Genomic DNA, 8,444 nt, shown 5'->3' with positions numbered 1-8,444 from the left:
AAGAGGATTTTGTGCCTAGTTTGATTGTATCTTCTTAAGCCTAATCTTTTCTGAAGGGAAATGGAGACAGAGTGGATCTAGGGAACAGGGGAGGTGGAGTTGAGAGAAGTAGAGGTGGGGTTGAGAGAAGTAGAGAGAGGGAAATTGTGGTTGGGATTTATTGTATGAATACAGAACAATAAAAAATATATCTTTCACATAATTCTGGGGGGGTACAAGAGAATCTCAAAAACTTTCTGATAGTTCTGATAGTTTAAGTCCACAGATTGTTTTACTGTTTGTTAAACATGGATCTGCATGATGTATTCTTTTAGACCCAAGGTCAGCCTCAAGTCAGCGTTATCCTTTTACTTTCTATGTTAACTAACTCTGCATTTGCTTCTGTGGGATTCATTTCAATGGCTGCCTTTTATCTCTATATGCCTAGCCCCGGTGCTAATCACTCTCAGTAATGTTTACTAGAATTATCATAATAATGGATTCATAGTCTCACTAATTTTTCTCATGGGATTAAGTCTATAATGAACATGAACAATAATTACCATTTACTGAGAATTTCTAACATGTTAGGTATGATGCTAGATATTCACACTATTTAAATAACTATGACCTTGGCATTTTATTTTCTTTCCCATATCACAGAAATGGAGACTGAAACAATAGGAGAAAATGTGCAGTGTGTTAAAAGAAAGCGTCAAAGCCATAAGAGCTCTCAACTCTGAGATGCTCATGGAATAAGGCCATTTTCACCAAGTCTGATGGCCTCAGTTCGAACCATGAGACCCTCACTGTGGAAGGTCGGAACTGAGTTCTTATGGTGCCCTATGACTAACACACACACACACACACACACACACACACACACACACACACACACACACACAGAATGATGTACTTATATGATATACATAAGTAAATAAATAAAATGTCATTTTAAAATGAATGCAACTCAGTTGATTCTATATTCAAGTGTTTTCTGTTGAAACCACGTTCTCTCAATACAACTCTCTCTGAGAGACTTTCTTATACTAAATTAGTTACTTTCTTAGATCTTTCTATTAAAAAGCAAATGTATTTAGGGCAAAAATTTATGTCTTGTACAGAAAATTTTTTCTGTAGGGCCTCCTAATGATGTTTAGTAAAATTAGGACAATAGAAAATTTTATAATAGAAGATAAAATTGCTTATCTTTATTTTTAAAGATTTTTCATTTTGTACTTTTCTTTTCAGTCAGACATAATCCTTCATCTTTATGTTATTAATTTGTTTATAATAACAAATATTTAAATACAGTATGCAATAATTTGTCAGATTATTCACAATAGAATCCAGTGTTACAAATTACTGAGTGAAAAGCTACATGAATTTCATTATTTAGCTGTCAAAATTAATCTTTTCAAATTAAAATTGTCTTACAGGGAAATAGATAAAACTGATGCAGGCTAATGTATTATTTTAGAAGCATAAAGAGAGATATTATTTTAGGAATATGTAGTATAGCTTTTGTATTATCTTGATTATATATAAAACATGCACAGAGAAATGATGAGTATGTTATTGTGATGAAATTATTGAATGTTTGTGGGTGGAGTGGAATTTTAAATTTCTATCACTCTGTGTTTTCAATTTTTAAATGATAGACATTTGATACTTCAATATTAAATGCAACTTGCTTTAAAAAGCATATTAATATAATTACATAAAATCAGTATAATCTAAGGCAAGTGTTCTAGAAAAAGAATAACACTGCCTTTTCTTTTCTTTGATACCCTGAAACAAAGTCTCAGGTTCTAACTTTGTAATCCAGGCTGACCTTGAACTCAGTGTTTCTTCTAGGTTAGTCTCCTAAATACTGTAATTTTAGGCATGTGTTACCATTCTCAGTTGAGAAGGCTGTGACAACAGTTTTAAATACCCATTACCACAACCACAAGTTTGAGAATGACGGTGAGAGATAAGCAGAAATTCCAAAATTGTCTTAAATACTAGGGAAGAAAGGATAGACAAAAATAGAGAGAACTGAAGAATTATCATTTCTCATATTGTTGTATTGTCTGGATATTATTAAAACAAAGACAACCATACCTTATATAAGCTGCTTTATATCATCTGTAGCTATTACATGTTACTTGAGTCTTGATGATTTATAAATAAATATAGGTAAATTATCCCAAAGTCCCAGATGCTAAGATCAGGCTACAACATCTGGCAAGGACCACGTGATAAATAATATAATGGTAAAAAACATAAGGGCAAGTAGCCACATCTCAGAAAAAAACAAGGGTGAGCTGAGTAAGGTGGTCATTCCTTTATAACATCTGGTTAGTAAGTAAGCTTATCCAGTGGTAGCTAATTTTCTCTCCCTGGAAAAGCCTTTTAGTTTCACCCCTGAAACTCTACCTCCCATCAGCTCTTCATACCAGTATACTGGGATAAATTTGAACGTGAGTTTTAGAACTAGAGAGGGAGAGCAATCATATTCGACTATTGAACAACTCCTCACCAAACTGGCTGGTGTCTTCTTAGAAGAATATACAGCAATGGAAAAGTCCACTGAGAATATCCTCAAGTCTAGTGTGTGAACAGTGGAGCAATGTCTAAGAGGACTGTCCTCATGGCTACCATGTGCCTATCTATACCACTTGCAAATATGTTTAGCAGTTTAATGGAAATAGTACATTATCATTATTAAAAGAAAAACATTCAGATAAAATAAATACAAATGCTAAAATGAGATTATAAACATTAATGAACTAACAACAACAAAATGAAACATAAATTCTCAATTATAAAATGCTAACTAGTAAAATTCTAAACCCTTCTTGAGACTCTGAGATGTGTTAGGAAATTAGGTAGACACAAAGGATCTGCATTCAATCTAACACAGCAGACTGTCGACTAAAAAAAGAAGCAAAGCCAGTATTGAGGAGTGCATAAGTAGAGAAGGTCTAATGAGGTTCAGTGCTTGTAAACTATGTCCCATAGTTGAGAGCTATAGGGCTTGATTCTATACTTGTACTTTGATAGCTGAGATTGACAGTAGATACCTATATACCAGGATCTAGGTGGCTGGAAGAAGGATATCGGGTAGGAGGCTACCCTAGAATAGATAATGAGAACCAGATAGGAAAAACAACAGCAGCAACAACAATAACTACAACAACAACAAAGAAAGAAAGAAGGCTACACAGTGGAGGTTTATAGATAACAGTGAATACCACAGTTATGTCCTTCAATTTGACATGGGAGCAACTGAAGATCATTATATTAAGCATAAACAAACCAGAGCACCATAGGCTGTACATAGATAGATATGGAGAAGTATGATCTGAAAGCAGATGTTAGATGTTAGATTGGGGACGTAGGGAGACAAGTAGCCCAGAAAGAGAGGAAGGAGGGGGATTATAATATTCTTAACTAAACATCTTACCAATGGCAGACTTATATTTTATTTTCTCTCAGGGGGCAATTAGACAAGAGAGGAGTATAGTAGGAGCACAGAACATATTTGGACAAAATTATCTTTATGAAACCCAACACTGTATATAATGAGTAGATGTCAATAATTTTTTTAACATTGTGGATGGGTAGAAGTGAGATATGTATGGGTTAGGGTCTAGCAAAATGCAGGTGGCAATTAAAATTAATTAATGGGGAGATTTTACATGGCTATGGGTGCCAAGATACAACATGAGATTTCTAAAAATCCTTAATATAGTAACAGCCTCGAGTAGCGGGGAATGAAATTTTAGGATCCCGAAGATAAGTACAATTAAAGAAACAGAAGTTATGACACGAAGAAGGAGAGACAATCCTTATTAAATCACTGCCCAGTGTGCCAGGAAAGACAGATTACATATTCCAAGCTCCATTTCCCACAGATGAATTTACATGTGCCAAACCCATGGAAGCCTGAGTATGTGGATGCTGAATACTACTTCCGAGATGCCCAGAGCAGGAAGCAGAAAAGTGGGGTGGGATGAGAGCAGATCTATAGGTACAGATAGACAATAACTAGTGTAGGATGTAAGAACAGCAGGACTGTGGGATTTAGATTCGGGCAAGAGTAACTCTAGGTTAGAGAACGTGGTGCATAGATGAGGGAGATGGCTATGGAGATAGTGACAAGAAGCCAGAAATATTGTGAAAGTAGAATTGCTTACATGACATTTATTTCTAAGTCCTGTCTTTCTCTAGACCATACGTGGTTACATTGTTCTTAATTTTGTAAGACCAACTTAAAGATTATGAAAATAACACACAAACACATACACAAACACACACACACTAGAGAGAACATTTGAAATGTAAAAATATTATTAATTTTATATATTAAATTAATTTTTTTATTAGAGTTTCCCACTACCACAAATTTTGTCATCAAGTTCCCTACATTTGGGGAAATTTCAGGGATCAACACAGCTAGAGTACAACAGATAAGCCTCATTTTGGGAAATTTAACTTTTTGATTGCAACATCTACCTTTCTAGGTGAACACAATTTATTAAAGATTATTGAATCTTATTTACCAAATATTAAGTGGCTTCACATTTAAGTATATTAACAACTCTATGAAGAATATAGTATCTCTGTTTTGCAAGTGAAAAAACCCTATAAGATTGTTTCTTCAAGTCAGAGACAGGAATGCTGTTTGTATTCAGCTTTTGAGAATTGTTTTTGTTTTGTTACATTTTACCAAAGGGGCACCATATTAACCTTCTTTATCACTTCATCAAACATTTACTCAGCCTCTTTTTTATTATTAATAGTGTAATATTCTCTCATATATAATACCCCTACCACAATTTCCCCTCCTTCCTCTCATCCTAGGACCTCCCCTTTGCCTCCTTTCTACCACTAATTTAGCTGACTCCTCTTCCCTTCACTAAAGGGAGAGACTTCCAGGGATATTAGCCAAACACAATGTCTCCAATTGCAATAAGACACCATCCCTCCTACTAAGGGTGGAAAAGGCAATCCAGTAAGAGGGAGAGTTCAAAAGGCAGGCAAAATAGTCAGAGACAGCCCCACTCCCACTTTCAGGAGTCCCAAAAGAAGACCAAGCTAGACAATCATAACTTAAATGCAGAAGGCCTATGTCAGACATATGCAGGGTTCCTGGTTGTTGATTCAGTCTCTATGATCATTTTCTCCACTGGAAGTCTTTTATAGTTAAAGGGGATGGCCAATTCAGGTCCCTTGCTTCTCATTACCAGGAGTGTCACGCAAATAGAATCCTGGGCCATTCTACTGGACTAGATTTCTACCTCACTCCTGAAGTGCACCCCAGTACAAGTTATCCTTCCTTGTACTCTCCTTCACTGTATCCTATGCCCACCTAGTCCCTTTTGGTTCCAGTACCATGTTCATCTATGAAATCTATTCACTTTTCCCTTCACTTGGCAGTTCATGCTCCCTCCTTAAGTCCTCCTTCTTACTTAGCCTCTCTATTCACAGGGATTGTAGCACGCTTATCCTTTACATAATAGCTAATATCCACTTGTAAGTGAGCTATGTTTGTCTTTCTGAGTCTGGGTTACCTCCCTCAAGATTTTTTTTCTAGTTCCATCCACTTACCTGCAAATTTCATGATGTTATTTTCTTTTAACAGCTGAGTAATCCATTGTGTAAATGTACCACATTTTCTTTATCTATTCTTTGGTTGAGGGGCATCAAGGTTGTTTCCCATTTGGGGGTATTATGAATACGCTGCTATGAAGATAGTTGAGCAAGTGTACTTGTGGTAGAATGGAGTGTCCTTTGCTCACAAGTTGTATTTCCATGTCTTGAGCTAAATGGATTGATAATTTTCTGAGAAACTGTCATATTAATTCCCAAAATTACTGTGTAAATTTGTACTCCTACAAATGGAGTTCTTGTCCCTTTGCTCCACAACATTGCCAACATGAACTATCACTTGTGTTTTTGATCTTAGCCATTCGGATAGGTATAAGATAGAATCTTAGTCTACTCAGTGCCTTATGAAGTGATTTTTCTGTTGTGGTGGGTTTGAAAACATATATAGCTCTCAACATTAATTTTAAATGTTAAATCTAACCAGAGGATGATACATGTGTTTAAAGTGAAACATGAAACTCTAATCCCAACAACGACTGAGTGCCATAGTCCAGTTCAGAGTGGTGAAGTTGTATTTATGTAATTGATGGGATGATACAAATTAAATAAAAGCTTTCCTCTGCCTATGATGATAAGTGGAGCTATAATGACCCTTCTGCGTTCACACTTGCACAAATACCCACACCCTGGTATTCAAAATGACCTGTTCTGTAATGTCAGCATAAATCAGATCCACCTCTAGCATCCGCTTCAGCAATTCAGAATTGTAGCTGAACTTCCCTATGCTCACAGTTTTGCCATTCTAGTAGCAAATTGTCTGAAAACTTGAGATGAGATTTATTCCAAAAGTTGACTCTTGTCCACACTGAGAAGCAGAGTAGAGGAACTAGGGATGGTGTGCTAACTCTTGCCTTTTATCCTCCAGCTTCCCCATGCTGTCGTCCTTGTTGAAGTTTAACACTTTTCAGGTAGATTATAGTGGCTTCTTAGTGTCTTTCCAATGCACAAAAGTCATGCCCATAGACAGGATGCAGACTTCTAGGTCTCCTGACTCAAGGTGGCAAAATTATTATTTTCCCACAGTGTTCTGCTGCTTAGCATTGTTTAAGAGACCTATGCAAGGGGTACAATCCTACATTGGCACCCTGTCATTCTTAGCAAATGTTTCGAGGGCAAGTGCTTCCCTATCCTAAAACGTCTACTTTATACCTGTTCTTTATTGTATGGTTTCCTTTCTCACTCCTCTCTAGAAGGCATGCATGCACACTTAGGCTATGAGACACATTCTAATTTACAGAGATAAACAAGTTTGATAAGTTTGTACCAGTATCTAAGAGTCCGGTTAAATGAACTTTTTATAAAATTTGAAAAGTATCATCAATTTTAACTAAAATTGTCTTCACAAATAAAGTAACTTTTACTGTGTTTTTACATATTATACACATAAATTTTTTGTATATGACTAATGCATACATTAAATTTATCTAGAAGTGTAATTATAAGTACAGATAATGTCCAGTGTGATCAACAACTGTTGTTAATTTTCTATTTTAGTTAGGAAATGATTAAAGTGAATTTTTTCAAAGAATATAAAAGTAGCTGAGGCAGTATGAGGTTCATATTTGTTTTTAAGGACACAGAATCATAGTTGCATTGCTGCAGGATCATAGATAAAGTGATGGATCTCATTTAGGCCATGGAGCGCTATAACCCTCCTGGTTTGAGACCTGCCTCTGATAGCCACACCTCTCTGCGCATCTCCTGCTATTCGCCACACCTCCAACTGGGTTCTAGTTACATTCAAAAGCTCCACCCCCACAGAGTAACAAGGAAGTCGCTGATTGGACTATCACACGGACATATTTTGGGGGGAGTGGTTTATGCCCCAGGTATTTTACCTATTGGGGAAACAAAGGGGAGGCATTAAATTCAAGATGGCTGAATAGTAAAGTCTGTTGTCTAATTTTTACCCTTCCACGCGTTGGTAGTTATTTCTGTGGCCATTCTCTCATATCTCTTTCTATCTTTTCCTATCTATTTCTAACTCCTATTTCCAGAAGAACCCTTTCCTTAATGTTGGCGCAGGTGGCCAACAGAGCACTAAGGAAATTAAAGAACAGCAGGTAGGTGGCAAGACACTGAAGGAGACAAAGGGAGATAAGTCGGTATATATTCATCAGTATAGAAGTGGCTTAGGCACTTTGGGAAATAAACGAATGAGCATATATATATTGAGAATCAGTTGTTTTGCATGTTACAAACAATCTTGAAACAGAGTTATTGTTGAATCTCAGTATTTAAAGTGTCATTTATCATTAATTATTATCATAGGCATTTATTTTTATATTTTAAAAGTGTCTTTAGCACCAAGGATTGAAAAATTCAGTCTGGTTTAAGTCTGGGCTGTAAACGTGTGAGTATATGGGAAATGTATTTATCTACACTGGCTGACAATGTGACAATGAATTCTGTTTGCTTCATACAGAAATGTTACATTAGACCCGTAAAGTATAATAGAGATTGAAACCAAGTGAAATTACTATGCAAAAGTGTGTCTAAAGCCCAAGATATATAAATAGAAAATTTTATATTGATTTATGTGTCTGTATGTATATATACATAAATATGTACATGTGTGGATGTGTATATGCACACAGACACAAATATATGTAATACATCTAGACATATTTCATTAAAGTGTTGACCTATCTATTATATATCAAAAATTCTTGAAGTCAATGAATAGCTTAGGTAAAAATTAAAAAAGAACCTCTGTCTTTAAGAAATTCTATAGGGAGAATGTGGCACCATATATGGGGCCTGCACAAGTCCCAGTTCTGAGACGGCAGTGGAAACTATCTGCAATT

General features: G+C 35.8%; 1 pseudogene; it reads right to left on the bottom strand.

Moving 5' to 3' along the window:
- Window positions 1–4,351: 4,351 nt before the first annotated feature.
- LOC116079488 lies at window positions 4,352–4,498 on the bottom strand (annotated as a pseudogene).
- Between the last annotated feature and the right edge of the window lie 3,946 nt (window positions 4,499–8,444).

Source organism: Mastomys coucha, unplaced genomic scaffold (genome assembly GCF_008632895.1).
Source record: "Mastomys coucha isolate ucsf_1 unplaced genomic scaffold, UCSF_Mcou_1 pScaffold5, whole genome shotgun sequence".
NCBI classification, from domain to species: Eukaryota; Metazoa; Chordata; class Mammalia; order Rodentia; family Muridae; genus Mastomys; species Mastomys coucha.
Note: the sequence above shows the minus strand (reverse complement) of the source record. Positions and strands in the feature narration are given on the sequence as shown.